Source organism: Macaca thibetana, chromosome X (genome assembly GCF_024542745.1).
Source record: "Macaca thibetana thibetana isolate TM-01 chromosome X, ASM2454274v1, whole genome shotgun sequence".
Taxonomy (NCBI): Eukaryota; Metazoa; Chordata; class Mammalia; order Primates; family Cercopithecidae; genus Macaca; species Macaca thibetana.
In genome coordinates, this window is record NC_065598.1 from 46,976,691 (window position 1) to 46,992,286 (window position 15,596).

General features: G+C 46.6%; 1 protein-coding gene and 1 non-coding gene across 2 annotated transcripts in view; both read right to left on the reverse strand.

Moving 5' to 3' along the window:
- NDUFB11 (NADH:ubiquinone oxidoreductase subunit B11) overlaps positions 1 to 15,596 on the reverse strand; it is a 477,292-nt gene that overhangs the window by 184,362 nt on the left and 277,334 nt on the right. The window lies entirely within an intron of this gene.
- On the reverse strand, positions 6,555 to 6,657 carry LOC126946965 (U6 spliceosomal RNA). Its single transcript, XR_007722827.1, has one exon. It is a non-coding gene; the product is annotated as a U6 spliceosomal RNA (small nuclear RNA).

Here is a 15,596-nt window from a genome sequence, read left to right on the forward strand (position 1 = left end):
GGTCAGACGCACCCAGACTGAGGGACATTCTACAAAATAACGGGCTTGTAATTTTCAAAAGTATCAAGGTCACAAAATCAATAATTTTTTTTTTTTTTTTTGAGACAGAGTCTGTTGCCTAGGTTGGAGTACAGTGGCACGATCTGGGCTCACTGCAACCTCTGCCTCCCAGGTTGAAATGGTTCTTCTGCCTCGGCCTCCCAAGTAGCTGAGATTACAGGCGCCCACCACCATGCCCAACTAATTTTTGTATTTTTAGTAGAGACGGGGTTTCACCATGTTGGTCAGGCTGTTCTTGAACTCCTGACCTCAGGTGATCTGCCCATGTCGGCCTCCCAAAGTGCTGAGATTACAGGCGTGAGTGAACTTTTTGAATTACCAGTTTATTTACGTATTTTTTTTATTTGAGTCAGGGTCTCACTTTCTCGCCCAGACTGGAGTACAATGGCGAAATCTGGCTTGCTGCAGCCTTGACCTCCCAGACTCAAGTGATCCTCCTACCTCAGCCTCCTGAGTAGCTGGGACTACAGGTGTGCACCACCACACCTAGCTAATTTTTAATTTTTTTGTAGAGACAGGGTCTTACTATGTTGACCAGGATGGTCAAACTCCTGGCCTCAAGTGATCCTCCCACCTTGGCCTCCAAAAGTGCTGGGATTACAGGCATGAGCTCAACCTGATTATGTTTTGAACATCTTCTATAACCTTGCTGATTTATGTCTAGTAGTTGTATAAAATGGGGAGCAGTGGGTATTGATGTTTCCAACTATAATTGTGGATTTAAGAATTTCTCCTTTTAGCTCTATCATTTTTTGCTTAATGTATTTTGAGGCTCTGTTGTTTAATGCATAAATAATTGGGATATTTATGATTTGCTGGTGGATTGATTGATACTTCTATCATTATGCAATATTTCTTTTTTTTTTTTTTTTTTTTTGAGACAGAGTCTCGCTCTGTCGCCCAGGCTGGAGTGCAGTGGCCGGATCTCAGTTCACTGCAAGCTCCGCCTCCCGAGTTTATGCCATTCTCCTGCCTCAGCCTCCTGAGTAGCTAGGACTACAGGCGCCTGCCACCTTGCCCGGCTAGTTTTTTGTATTTTTTAGTAGAGATGGAATTTCACCGGTTAGCAAGGATGGTCTCGATCTCCTGACCTCGTGATCCGCCTGTCTCAGCCTCCCAAAGTGCTGGGATTACAGGCTTGAGCCAGCACGCCCGGTCCATTATGCAATATTTCTCTTTTTCTCTAGTAATTTTCTTTTCTCTGAAGTCTACTTTATCGAGTTTTAATAAAGCCACTTCATTATTTTTCATTAATATTTTCATGGTATAGCTTTTGTTTTGTTTTGTTTTGTTTTTCTTGAGACAAAGTCTTGCTCTGTTGCCCAGGTTGGAGTGTCGTGATGCGATTATGGCTCACTGCTGCCTCGACCTCCTGGGCTCAAATGATCCCCCCACCTCAGCCACCCCTGGGACCACAGGTGTGCACCACCACATCCGGCTAATTTTTCGATTTTTTTGTAGAGATGAGGTCTGGCTGTGTTATCTGGGCTGGTCTTGAACTGCTGGACATAAGCAATCCTCTTGCCTCAGCCTCCCAAAGTGCTGGAATTACAGGTATGAGCCATCCAGCCCGGCTAAATGTCTGTCTTTGAATTGGCATATTTTACATTTGAGGCAGTTATTGTTATGTTAACACTTGTGTTTTTCATTTTATTATTTGTTTTCTGTTTGTTTTCTTGGTTCTTGGTCCTTTGCTTTTCTTGTCTTACTGTGGGTTACTTGAATACTCTTTAGAATTCTATTTTGATTTATTTAATGTTTTTGAGTGTATCTCCTTCCTTGTATACTTTTCATAGTGATTGTTCTGGGTATTAAAATACGCATGTGTCTCTTAGTCTCTTGTCACAGTCTACTGTGTGTTTTTATTTTTTTTTAGAAGGAGTTTTACTCTTCTCTTGTCGCCCAGGCTGGAGTGCAATGGAGCGATCTAGGCTCACTGCAACCTCCGCCTCCCCAAGTTCAAGCGATTCTCCTGCCTCAGCCTCCATAGTAGCTGGGATTACAGGCGCCTGCCACCACGCCCAGCTAATTTTTTGTATTTTTAGTAGAGATGGGGTTTCACTATGTTGGCCAGGCTGGTCTTGAACTCCTGACCTCAGGCAATCCACCCGCCTAAGCCTCCCAAAGTGCAGGATTTATAGGCGTGAGCCGCCACGCCCGGCTCAGTCTACTGTGTCAATAAAGGTGTCTTTTTTTTTTTTTTTAAAATAGCGATAACCTTCCTGCTATTAACCGTGTCTTTTACTTTCTGTTTTCTGATCCTTTACCATCTGGAGCCTTCCTGACTATGGAGGGGCTGTCCCTTTCAGGCTTCACCAATTCCTAGAGATATTAGGCAACTTGTCCCTGGGTGTGCCTTTCAAACGCAAACCAGCCAATCCAGAGTCCATAACTCCAACCATCTCTTCTATGGGGCTGTCACATTCTTGGCCACTATGCCCCTGTCCTAACCTTGCCAGGGGCAGGCAACTAGAAACTACCTCTATGCCCCGTATGCTGAAATTATTCAAACAAGCTAATGCTAAACCTTCTTACCCTGCATTGTCAGAGACAGAGACATGGAGATGCATGTTATGGTGTCTTTTTTTTTTTTTTTTTTAAACAGAGTCTGGCACTGTCACCCCAGCTGGAGTGCAGTGGTGCGATCTTGGCTTGCTGCAACCGCCACCTCCCGGGTTCAAGCAATTCTCCTGCCTCAGCCTCCTGAGTAGCTAGGATTACAGGTGCGTGCCACCATGCCCGGCTAATTTTTTGTATTTTTAGTAGAGATGGGGTTTCACCATGTAGGCCAGGTGGTTGTTCTTGAACTCTTGACCTCGTGATCCGCCCGCCTCGGCCTCCCAAAGTGCTGGGATTACAGGCGTGAGCCACCGTGCCTGGCCTTTTTCTTTTTCTTTTCTTTTCTTTCTTTTTTTTTTTTTTTTTTTTTTTTTGAGGCAGGATCTCACTCTGTCGCCCTGGCTGGAGTGCAGTGACATGATCTCGGCTTACTACAACTTCTGCCTCCCAGGTTCAAGCAGTTCTCCCACCTTAGCCTCTCTAGTAGTTGGGATTACAGGCATGCACCACCATGCCCAGCTAATTTTTGTATTTTTAGTAGAGATGGGGTTTCACCATGTAGGTCAAGGTAGTCTTGAACTCCTGAGCTCAAGTGTTCCGCCCACCTCAGCCTCCCAAAGTGCTGGGATTACAGGCATGAGCCAAAACACCTTGCCTCATATTTTAAACCTACAGGTACTAACAATTTTTCACTTTATGTGAAATGTGGAAACCTCACTTTCACTTAGGTCCTTTACCTAACCCACTTTTAAATATCATTGTTTTAATATCAAATGCTGTTATAATTTTTGTTTCAATAATCAAATATGGTATATAAAACTCATGAAGAAAAGGAGAGTCTGTTTTATGTACCCATATTTCTGCTGTTTTCATTGAGCATTTTTCCTTCCTGATGCTTCAAGAATTTTTTTCTTTTTCTTTGTTTGTTTTTCTTTTTCTGTTTTTTTTTTTTTTTTTGAGACAGGATCTCACTGTGTTGGCCAGGCTGGAGTGCAGTGGTGCCATTATAATTCCCTGCAACCTTGAACTCCTGGGCCCAGGTGGTCCTCCTGCCTCAGCCTTTGGAGTTACTGAGACTACAGGAGTGCACCACCATGCCTAGCTAATTTTGAATTTTTTTGTAGAGATGGGGGTCTTGCTATGTTGCTCAGGCTAGTCTTGAACTCCTATCCTCAAGCAATCCTTCAGCCTCAGCCTCCCAAAGTGCTGGGATTACAGGTGTGAGCCACTGCACCTGGCTGAATCTGTCTTTTCTCATTTTCTTTTTCTTTCTTTCTTTTTTTTTTTTTTTTTGATGAACTTCCTTAGCCAATTGTTAAGGGTAGGCCTGCTAGCAACACATTATTTAGTTTTCCTGTCTATGTCTTTATTTCCCTTTTTTTTTTTTTTTTTTTTTTTTTTGAGACGGAGTCTCGCTTTGTCACCCAGGCTGGAGTGCAGTGGCGCGATCTCGGCTCACTGCAAGCTCCGCCTCCCGGGCTCACGCCATTCTCCTGCCTCAGCCTCCCGAGTAGCTGGGACTACAGGCGCCCGCCACCACGCCCGGCTAATTTTTTGTATTTTTAGTAGAGACGGGGTTTCACTGGGTTAGCCAGGATGGTCTCGATCTCCTGACCTCGTGATCCGCCCGTCTCGGCCTCCCAAAGTGCTGGGATTACAGGCTTGAGCCACCGCGCCCGGCCATTAGTTTCATTTTCTTTAGCTTTCAAAAGTGTTTTTTATTTGTTTGTTTGTTTTAAGATGGAGTTTCGCTCTTGTTGCCTAGGCTGGAGTGCAATGGCATCATCTCGGCTCACCACAACCTCCGCCTCCCAGGTTCAAGAGATTCTCCTGCCTCAGCCTCCCGAGTAGCTGGGATTACAGGCATGCACCACCATGCCTGACTAATTTTGCATTTTTAGTAGAGACAGGGTTTCACCATGTTGGTCAGGCTGGCCTTGAACTACCAACCTCAGGTGATTCACCCATCTTAGCCTCCCAAAAGTGCTGGGATTACAGGTGTGAGCCACCATGCCTGGCAAAAGTTTTATTATAATAGACATGGACTTCTTTGAATTTATCCTCTTTGAGGTTCCCCCTGCTTCTTGGATTTGTAGGTTGGTGACCTTTGCCAAATTTGGGACATTTCATTCATTATTTCTTCAAATACTCTTTTGGCCTCATTGCCTTTCTCATGTTGTGGGACTTCCATGGTATGAATACTGGGTAATATGGTTTGGCTCTGTGTCCTCATCCAATTTTCAAGTAGAATTGTAATCCTCACATTTCAGGGGAAAGACCTAGTGGGAGGTGATTGGATCATGGGGGCAGATTTTTCCCATGCTGTTCTCTTGATAACTAGTAAGTTCTCACAAGATCTGATGGTTAAAAAGTGTAGCACTTCCCCTCTTTGTGTGCTCTCTCTCTTTCTCCTGCCACCATGTAAGACGTGCCTTGCTTCTCTTTCCCCTTCCACCATGATTGAATTGTAAGTTTCCTGAGGCTTCCCCAGTCATGTGGAACTGAGTCAATTAAACCTCTTTTCTTTATAAATTACCTAGTCTCAGGTAGTTCTTTATAGCAGTGTGAAAACAAATGAATAAGGCTGGGCGTGGTGGCTCATGCCTTTAATCCCATCACTTTGGGAGTCCAAGGCTGGTGGATCACCTGAGGTCAGGAGTTCAACACCAGCCTGACCAACGTGGAGAAACCCCGTCTCTACTAAAAATGCAAAATTAAAAATACAAAAAAATTAGCCAGGCATGGTGGCAGGCGCCTGTAGTCCCAGCTACTCAGGAGGCTGAGGCAGGAAAATAGCATGAACCTGGGAGGCAGAGCTTGCAGTGAGCCGAGATCACACCACTGCACTCCAGGCTGGGCAACAGAGCAAGACTCCATCTGAAAAAATAAATAAATAAATAAGTAAACAAACAAAATTAGCCAGGCATCATGACTCATGCCTGTAATCCCAGCTACTTGGGAGGCTGAGGCAGGAGAATCGCTTGAACCTGGGAGGTGGAGGTTGTGGTGAGCCAAGATCACACCATTGCACTCCAGCCTAGGCAACAGAATGAAACGCCATCACAAAAAAAAAGAAAAAAAAGAAAGAAAAAAAGAAAAAGAAAACGAATGAATACACTGGGTCTTTTGTTGTTGTCTCACAGGTTTTCGAAGCTCTGTTCACTCCTTTATTCATATTGGGTGAATTTTACTGATCTGTCTTCAAAAGTTAACTGATTCTATCTTCTGTCATCTCCATTCTACTATTGAGCCCATCCAGTGAGAGGTTTTTTTTTTTTTTTTTTTTTTTTGAGATGGTGTTTCATTCTTGTTGCCCAAGCTGGAGTGCAATGGTACAGTCTTGGCTCACTGCAACCTCTGCTTCCCAGGTTCAAGTGATTCTCCTGCCTCAGCCTCCCAAGTAGCTGGAATTACAGGCATGCTCTGCCACACCTGGCTAGTTTTTGTATTTTTAGTAGAGACAGGGTTTCACCATGTTGGCCAGGCTGGTCTCGAACTCCTGACCTCAAGTAATCTGCCTGCCTCGGCCTCCCAAAGTGCTGGGATTACAGGTGTGAGCCACCACACCAGGCCCCAGTGAGATTAAAAAAAAAATTTTTTTTGTTGTTATTTTGTTGTTGTTGTTAATAGAAATGGGGTCTCACCATTTTTCTCAGGCTAGTCTTTAACACCTGGGCTCCCCACCTCGGCCTCCCAATGCTGGGATTACAGGTGTGAGCTACTGCCCCCAGCCCCGGTTTTTATTTCTGTTATTGCACTTTTCAGTTCTATATTTGCCTTTTTTTGTATTAATAATTTCTATTTCTTTGCTGAGATTTTTCTGTTTTCTTGTTTGTTCCAAGAGAATTTGTAGAATTTGTAGTTGATTGTTGAAACTTTTTATGATGGCTGCTTTAAAATCCTTGTCAGATAATTCCATCATCTGAGTCATCTTTAAACAAACTTTTTTTTTAATTTGCATGTCATCCTTGCACAGGGGCCATGCTAATCTTCTCTGTATCATTCCAGTTGTAGTGTATGTGTTGCCAAAGCGAGCACATCTGAGTCATCCTGATGTTGGCGTGAGTTGGTTATCTTTTCGTATTCAAGTTGTGATTTTCTTGGTTCTTAGTATAATGTGTAATTTTCTATTGTATTCTGGCAATTTGTTTTTAATTAAAATTTTACAATGGCCAAAAATTGTGTGTGTATATATATATAGTACAACATAATGTTTTGAAATATATATACACTGTGGAATGGCTAAATTGAGCTAATTAACATGTATTACCTCACATATTTATAATGTTTTCGTGAGAATACTTGAAATCTATTCCCTTAGCAATTTATTTTATTTTATTTATTTATTTATTTTTTGAGACAGGGTCTCACTTTGTTGCACAAGCTGGTGTGCAGTGGTGCAATCTGGGTTCATCTCAGCCTTGACCTCCCCGGCACAGGTGATCCTCCCATTTCATCCTCCTGAGTAGCTGGGACTACAGGCACCTGCCACCATGCCTGACTAATTTTCGTATTTTTTGTGGAGACAGGGTTTCTTCATGTTGTCCAGGCTGGTCTTGAACTGTTGGGCTCAAGTGATCCTCCCGCCTCGGCCTCCCAAAGTGCTAGGATTACAGGCATGAGCCACTGCACCCAACCAGCAATTTTCAAGAATACAACACCACCAGGCACACGGTGGCTCATGACTGTAATCCCAGCACATTGGGAGGCCAAAGCAGAAAGATCACTTGAGCCCAGGAGTTTGAGACCAGGCTGGGCAACATAGCAAGAACTCGTCTCTACAAATAAAAAAATCAGCTGGGCATGGTGGCACGCACTTGTGGTCCCAGCTACTCAGGAAGCTGAGGCAGGAAGATCACTTGAGCCCAGGAGATCAAGGCTGTAGTGAGCCGTGGTTGTGCCACTACACTCCAAAGACACAGGGAGACCCTGTCTCTATTTAAAAAAAAAAGAATACAATACATTACTCTTAACTATAGTCACTGTGTTGTACAATAGATCTCACTTATTCCTACTATCTAATTGAAATATTGTATCCTTCACCAACATCTCCCCAACCCCCTTCACCCCCAGCCCCTAGTAACCACCATTCTACTCTCTGCTTTTATGACTTCAACTTTTTTAGATTCCACATGTGAGACCATGTGGTATTTGTCTTTCTGTGCCCGGCTTATTTCCTTATATACCGTCCTCCAGGTTCATGATATAGTTTCCTTTGGTTATGTATCTAGTAGTGAGATTGCTGGATCATATGGTAATTCTATTACATTTTTGTGTGTGTGTGAGATAGGATCTTGCCCTCTCCTCCAGGATGGAGTGCAGTGGCGTGATCAATCACAGCTCACTACAGCCTCCACCTCCTGGGGTCAAGTGATCCTCTTGCCTCAGCCTCCCAAGTAACTGGAATTACAGGCGTGTGCCACCATGCCCAGCTAATATTTGTATTTTTTGTAGAGACAGGGTCTTGCTATGTTGCCCAGGCTGGTCTTTACCTCCTGGGCTCAAGTGATACTCCCTCCTTACCCTCCCAAAGTCCTGGGATTACAGGTGTGAGCTACTGTGCCTGGCCTATTTTTAATTTTTTTGAGGTGCATCCTGGTCTATTATGTTAGGAGACTCGGAGTCCTATTTAAGTCTTTTATTTTAGCAGGCAGTCACTCTATTTAGGTTTATCATGTAGGTTTTGGCCTAGTTTTTCTGCTGTGTTTCTAATGGCGGTTTAGTCTTCAGAGCCTTTGTGGTGTTATTTTTGTCTGTTTGGTCTATCTGGTACCTCTGAGGCGCCCACTTGTCTCTGCCTGGTGCTGCCTGAGGGAACAGGAGAGATTTCTACAGGCCAGGTCTCCACGTGTTTCTTTCTTTCTTTCTTTCTTTCTTTCTTTTTTTGACAGAGTCTCACTCTGTCACCTAGGATGAAGGAGAGTGGCGTGATCATGGCTCACTGCAGCCTCGACCTCCTGGGCTCAAGTGATCCTCCTGCCTTAGCCTCTCGAGTAGCTGGGATCACAAGTGCGTGACGTCACGCCTGGCTAATTTTTAATTTTTGGTAGAAACGAGGTCCCCTCATGTTGCCCAGACTGGTCTCAAACTCCTGGGCTCAAACAATACTCCCGAGCCTCAGCCTCCCAAAGTGCTAGGAGTATAGGAAGGAGCCACCGCGCCCAGCCTCTGGGTGTTTCTTGATGGTGGGGCGATGTGATGAGATCCCCCTACCAGTGCCTTCTGGCTGCCCAGGTGTCTCTGCAGGGAAGCGGAATCCCAGGCCTGCAAGGCCAGTGGGGCTTCCTGGGCCAGGATGCTTGTTGTAGCTGGGTCCCTTTTGCTGGTTCTGCCTGTTTGCCCTAGTGCTTCTGAGCAGGAGAGGGGTTTTCTGAGTCTGGTCACCTGCTGTGGTTATATCATTTCTGCCAGTTTCACCTACTAGTCCCAAGCCTCCTGTTGGGAGAAGGGAGTCTTGAGTCTTCAAGGCACCTAAGGTAAGGGATTGTCCAGGCCTGGCCTCTTGCTATGGCTGTGTCTTTTTGATGCACTACAGGTTCTCTCTGTTGGCCTGGGCAGGGTGGGGTCGAGGGGAGGTCCCTTACTGGGGAGGGGTATCCCTGGCCCTGTGGAGAAGGACAGCACTTCTCATGACCACTTACTGTTAATGGGTTCCCGATCCACCCTCTCACTGTTGGTGTTGGGTTTGCCTCACCTTATCAGAGGGACTTCCCTTTCATCCAGGGGAGGAACTAGCCTATTAGGGCTGCCTTCCATGGCTTGGATCAGGGTTAGGAAATGCTGGGCTCGAGTTGCCTTCTTCTGGTGAGTGGGGGGACATAAGATGCCCTGTAGTAGTGCTGTTTTTCCAATCTTGGAATTCTTCTTTTTTTTTTTTTTTTTTTTTGAGACGGAGTCTCGCTGTGTCACCCAGGCTGGAGTGCAGTGGCCCGATCTCGGCTCACTGCAAGCTCCGCCTCCCGGGTTTACGCCATTCTCCTGCCTCAGCCTCCGAGTAGCTGGGACTACAGGCGCTCGCCACCCCGCCCGGCTAGTTTTTTGTATTTTTAGTAGAGACGGGGTTTCACCATGTTAGCCAGGATGGTCTCGATCTCCTGACTTCGTGTCCACCCGCCTCGGCCTCCCAAAGTACTGGGATTACAGGCTTGAGCCACCGCGCCCGGCCTCCAATCTTGGAATTCTAAATGAGTTAACTTTCTTTTTGAGATGGAGTTTCACTCTTGTTGCCCAGGCTGGAGTGCAATGGCGTGACCTTGGCTCACCGCGACCTCCACCTCCCGGGTTCAAGCCATTCTCCTGCCTCAGCCTCCCGAGTAGCTGGGATTACAGGCATGCGCCACCACGCCCAGCTAATTTTGTATTTTTAGTAGAGATGGGGTTTCTCCATGTTGGTTAGACTGATCTCAAACTCCTGACCTTAGGTGATCTGCCTGCCTTGGCCTCCCAAAGTGCTGGGATTACAGGTGTGAGCCACTGTACCTGGCCAAGGAGTTCAGTTTTTTCTTACTGCCATTCATAGTTTCCCTTTGGTTGTCTCTTGTACTATTTCCAGGGTTGATAGTTGTGCTCAGCAGGAAGGAGCAGGGAGAAATAGGTCTATGTTACCTCATCCAGACTGGAAAGCTCTGTTTTTTAGCCACCAATGCCTCTCAGGTCTGACCTTAAACCCAAGCCTCTGTTAACTATTCCATCAACAATGCCTACTCTTTTATTTATTTATTTTTTTTTAGACAGCGTATCACTCTGTCACCCAGGCCGGAGTGCAGTGGCACGATCTCGCCTCACTGCAAGCTCCACCTCCTGGGTTAACACCATTCTCCTGCCTCAGCCTCCCCAGTAGCTGGTACTACAGGTGCTCGCCACCACGCCTGGCTAATTTTTTTTTTTTTTTTTGTATTTTTAGTAGAGACGGGGTTTCACTGCGTTAGCCAGGATGGTCTCGATCTCTTGACCTTGTGATCCACCCGCCTGAGCCTCCCAAAGTGCTGAGCTTACAGGCATGAGTCACCATGCCCGGCCTTTTTTTTTTTTTTTTGAGATGGAGTTTCACTCTTGTCCCCCAGGCTGGAGTGCAGTGGCATGATCTCAGCTCACTGTAACCTCTGCCTCCCAGGTTCAAGCCGTTCTCCTGCCTCAGCTTCCTGAATAGGCATGCGTCACCATGCTGAGCTAATTTTTGTATTTTTAGTAGAGACACAGTTTTACCATGTTGGCCAGGCTGATCTCAAACTCCTGAACTCAAGTGATCCGCCTGCCTCAGCCTCCCCAAGTGCTGGGATTACAGCCTTGAGCCACCGCACCTGGCCTCTTTTTTTTTTTTAAATACAGAGTCTGGCTCTGTCACCCAGGCTGGAGTGCAGTGGCATGATCTTGGCTCACTGCAAGCTCTGCTTCCCGGGTTCATGCCATTCTCCTGCCTCAGCCTCCCGAGTAGCTGGGACTACAGGCGCCCGCCACCACGCCCAGCTAATTTTTTAAAAATATTTTTAGTAGAGACAGGGTTTCACCGTGTTAGCCAGGATGGTCTTGATCTCCTGACCTCATGATCCGCCTGCCTCGGCCTCCCAAAGTGCTGGGATTTCAGGTGTGAGCCACTGCGCCCAGCCTCTTTCTTTTCTTTTTTTTTTTTTTTAGAGACAGGGTCTTGCTATGTTGGCCAGGGTAATCTCGACCTCCTGGCCTCAAGCAATCCTCCTGCCTTGGCCTCCAAAAGTGCTGGGATTACAAGTGTCAGCCACTATACCCAGCCTACAATGCTACTGTTGTCTGTCCTTGAATATGGGCTTCTGTCAATAGTTCACCCTCAATGCCCATCTTTTATACATCTTTAACTCTGGCCTCTGTTAACTCTTATCATTCATGGTCCTCTGGTCTACAATAAAAAATCATGTCTCTCTCAGCTTGATGTGATTTACGATTCTCCTGCCTCAGCCTCCTGAGTAGCTGGGATTACAGGCACGTGCCACTGCACTTGGCTAATTTTTGTATTTTTAGTAGAGACAGGGTTTCACCATGTTGGCCAGGCTGGTCCTGAACTCTTGACCTCAGATGATCCACCTGCCTCGGCCTCCCAAAGTGCTAGGATTACAGGTGTGAGCCACCATGCCTGGCCGCTAATTTTTTTTTTTAAGAAATGGTACATTAGGGCCAGGCGCGGTGGCTCACTCCTGTAATCCCAGCACTTTGGGAGGCCAAGGTGGGCAGATCACGAGGTCAGGAGATCGAGACCATCCTGGCTAACACGGTGAAACCCCATCTCTACTAAAAATACAAAAAAAATTAGCCGGGCATGGTGGCGGGCACCTGTAGTCCCACCTGCTGGGGAGGCTGAGGCAGGAGAATGGCGTGAACCTGGGAGGTGGAGCTTGCAGTGAGCCAAGATCGCGCCACTGCACTTCAGCCTGGATGACAGAGCAAGACTCCCTCTCAAAAAAAAAAAAAAAAAAAAAAAAAAAAAGACAGAAATGGTACATTAGGATGTTCTTGCACTGCTCTAAAGAAACACCTGGGGCCAGGTGCGGTGGCTCATGCCTGTAATCCCAGCACTTTAGGAGGCCGAGGCGGGCAGATCACGAGGTCAAGAGATCAAGACCATCCTGGTCAACATGTTGAAACCCTGTATCTACTAAAAATACAAAAATTAGCCAGGCATGGTGGAGCGCACCTGTAGTCCCAGCTACTCAGGAGGCTGAGGCAGGAGAATCACTTGAACCTGGGAGGCAGAGGTTGCAGTGAGCTGAGATCGCACCACTGCACCCCAGCCTGGCGACACAGCAAGACTCCATCTCAAAAATAAAAATAATAAAAAAAAAAAGGCTGGGCGTGGTGGCTCACGCCTGTAATCCCAGCACTTTGGAAGGCTGAGGCGGGTGGATCACCAGGTCAGGAGATCAAGACCATACTGGCCAACACAGTGAAATCCCGTCTCTACTAAGAAACATACAAATAAATTAGGCGGGTGCCGTGGCAGGCACCTGTACTCCCAGCTACTCGGGAGGCTGAGGCAGGAGAATGGCTTGAACCTGGGAGGCGGAGCTTGCAGTAAGCCGAGATCACGCCACTGCACTCCAGCCTGGGAGACAGAGCGAGACTCCATCTAAAAAAAAAAAAAAAAAGAAAGAAATACCTGAGACTGGGTAAAGAAAAGAGGTTTAATTGGCTCATGATTCCACAGGTTGTACAGGAAGCATGGTTCTAGCATCTGCTCAGCTTCTGAGGAGGCTTCAGGAAACTTACAATCATGACAGAGTGTGAAGAGGAAGCAGGCACAATTTACATGGCTGGAGCAGGAAGAGAGAGGGTGAGGTGCTACATACTTTTAAATAACCAGATCTTTTGATAACTCATTCACTCACTATAGTGAGAACAGCACCAAGAGGATGATGTTAAACCACTCATGAAGGAACACCCCTATGATCCGATCACCTCCCACCAGGCTCCATCTCCAACTTTGGGGATTACAATTCAACATGAGATTTGGGAGGGGACACAGATCCAAACCATATCAGATGGGGGTCTCACTATGTTGCCCAGGCTGGTTTCAAACTCCTGACCTCAAGTGATCCACCTACCTCTGCCTCCCAAAGTGCTGGGATTACAGGGATGAGCCACCACACCCGGCCCCAGGCTAGTCTTGAACTCCTGGGCTCAAGCAATCCTCCCACCTCGACCTCACAAAGTGTTTGGATTACAGGCATGAGCCACTGCCCACAGTGCTTTTGTTTTTTTATGGAGGCTTCATTACCTAGACATGATTGGTTAAACCATTGGCCATTGGTGATCAAGTCAATCTTCAGCCACTCTCCCCTTCCAGGAGGTTGAGGGTGGGTCTCAAAGTCCCAGTTCCCTATTTAGTTGCTCAGCCCCCAACCTGAAGCTATCTGGAGGCCCCCAGCCACCAGTCGTCTCATTAACAAGCAAAAGACACTCTTATCATTCTGGATATTCCAAGGGTTTTTGGAGCCACTTGTCCGGAAACTGGGACAAAATCAAATATATATTCCACAATATCACTCAGCTCCATCACCGTCAATGGCATGTTTGTTGAGGCTGGGCGCAGTGCCTCACCCCTGTAATCCTGGCACTTTGGGAGGCTGAGATGGGAGAGTCGCTTGATCCCAGGAGTTTGAGATAAGCCTGGGCAACGTGGCAAAACTCTGTCTCTACAAAAATTAGCTGGGGTGTGGTGACTTGCAGCTGTAGCAGCAGCTACTCAGGAGGCCGAGATGGGAGGATCAACTGAGCCTGGGAGGTCAAGGCTGCAGTGAGCTGTGGTCATGCCACTGTACCCAAGCCTGGGCGACAGAGTAAAACCCTGTCTCAAAAAAAAAAAAAAAAAAAAAAATGTAATTTTGTCTAGAATTGTGCCATCAGATAAGGCCAAAATAGTCACATGGTTATTGAGCACTTGAGGTTAATGAGGCCAGGTGCAGTGGTCATGCCGGTAATCTCAGCATTTTGGGAGGCTGAAGCAGAAGGATTTTTTGAGCCCAGGAGATGGAGGCTGCAGTGAGCTATGATTGTACCACTGCCTTCCAGCCTCGGCGACAGAGCAATATCCTGTTTCAAAACAACAACAACAACAACAACAAAAAACTATGGGGCTAATAAGACTGAGGAACTGAATTTTAAAATTTATTCATTTTAGGCCGGGCGCGGTGGCTCACGCCTGTAATCCCAGCACTTTGGGAGGCCGAGGCGGGCGGATCACAAGGTCAGGAGATCGAGACCACGGTGAAACCCCGTCTCTACTAAAAATACAAAAAATTAGCCGGGCGCGGTTGCGGGCGCCTGTAGTCCCAGCTACTCGGGAGGCTGAGGCAGGAGAATGGCGTGAACCCGGGAGGCAGAGCTTGCAGTGAGCCGAGATCGCGCCACTGCACTCCAGCCTGGGCGACAGAGCGAGACTCCGTCTCAAAAAAAAATAAATAAATAAAAATAAAATAAAATAAAATAAAATTTATTCATTTTAGTTAATTTAACATTTAAATTAGATACACACCCACTGTGTACCCACAAAAATAAAAAATAAAAATTTAACACACACAATAAAATAGATAATTCAATTATTGGAAAACTTTTAAAGTATATTTGGAACGACTTATGAATTTGTTGTTGTTTGTTTGTTTATTTATTTATAGAGACAGAATCTTTCTTTGCTGCCCAGGCTGGAGTATGGTGGCACAATCATAGCTCACTGCAGCCTGGAACCTCTGGCCATAAGCCATCTCCCCTCCTCAGCCTCCTGAGTAGCTGGGACCACAGGGGAGCACCATGATGACTAGCTAATTTTGTTTAGTTTTTGTAGAGACAGGGTCTCACTATGTTGCCCAGGCTAGTCTGGAACTCCTGGCCTTAAGCAATCCTCCCTCCTTGGCCTCCCGAAGTACTGGGATTACAGGCATAAACCACTGTGCCTGGTCACTTGTGAATATTTTTGTTTTGTTTTTTGAGACAGAGTTTCGCTCTTGTTGCCCAGGCCAGAGTGCAATGGCGTGTTCTTGGCTCACTGCAACCTCCACCTCCTGGGTTTAAGTGATTCTCCTGCCTTAACCTCCCAGGCACACGCCACCACACCCGGCTAACTTTTTGTATTTTTAGTAGGCACGGGGTTTCTCCATGTTGGCCAGGCTGGTCTAAAACTCCTGACCTCGGCCGGGCGCGGTGGCTCAAGCCTGTAATCCCAGCACTTTGGGAGGCCGAGACGGGTGGATCACGAGGTCAGGAGATCGAGACCATCCTGGCTAACACAGTGAAACCCCGTCTTTACTAAAAAATACAAAAAATGAGCCGGGCGAGGTGGCGGGCGCCTGTAGACCCAGCTACTCGGGAGGCTGAGGCAGGAGAATGGCGTGAACCCGGGAGGCGGAGCTTGCAGTGAGCCGAGATCGCGCCACTGCACTCCAGCCTGGAGGATAGAGCGAGACTCCGTCTCAAAAACAAAACAAAACAAAACAACAACAACAACAAAAAACTCC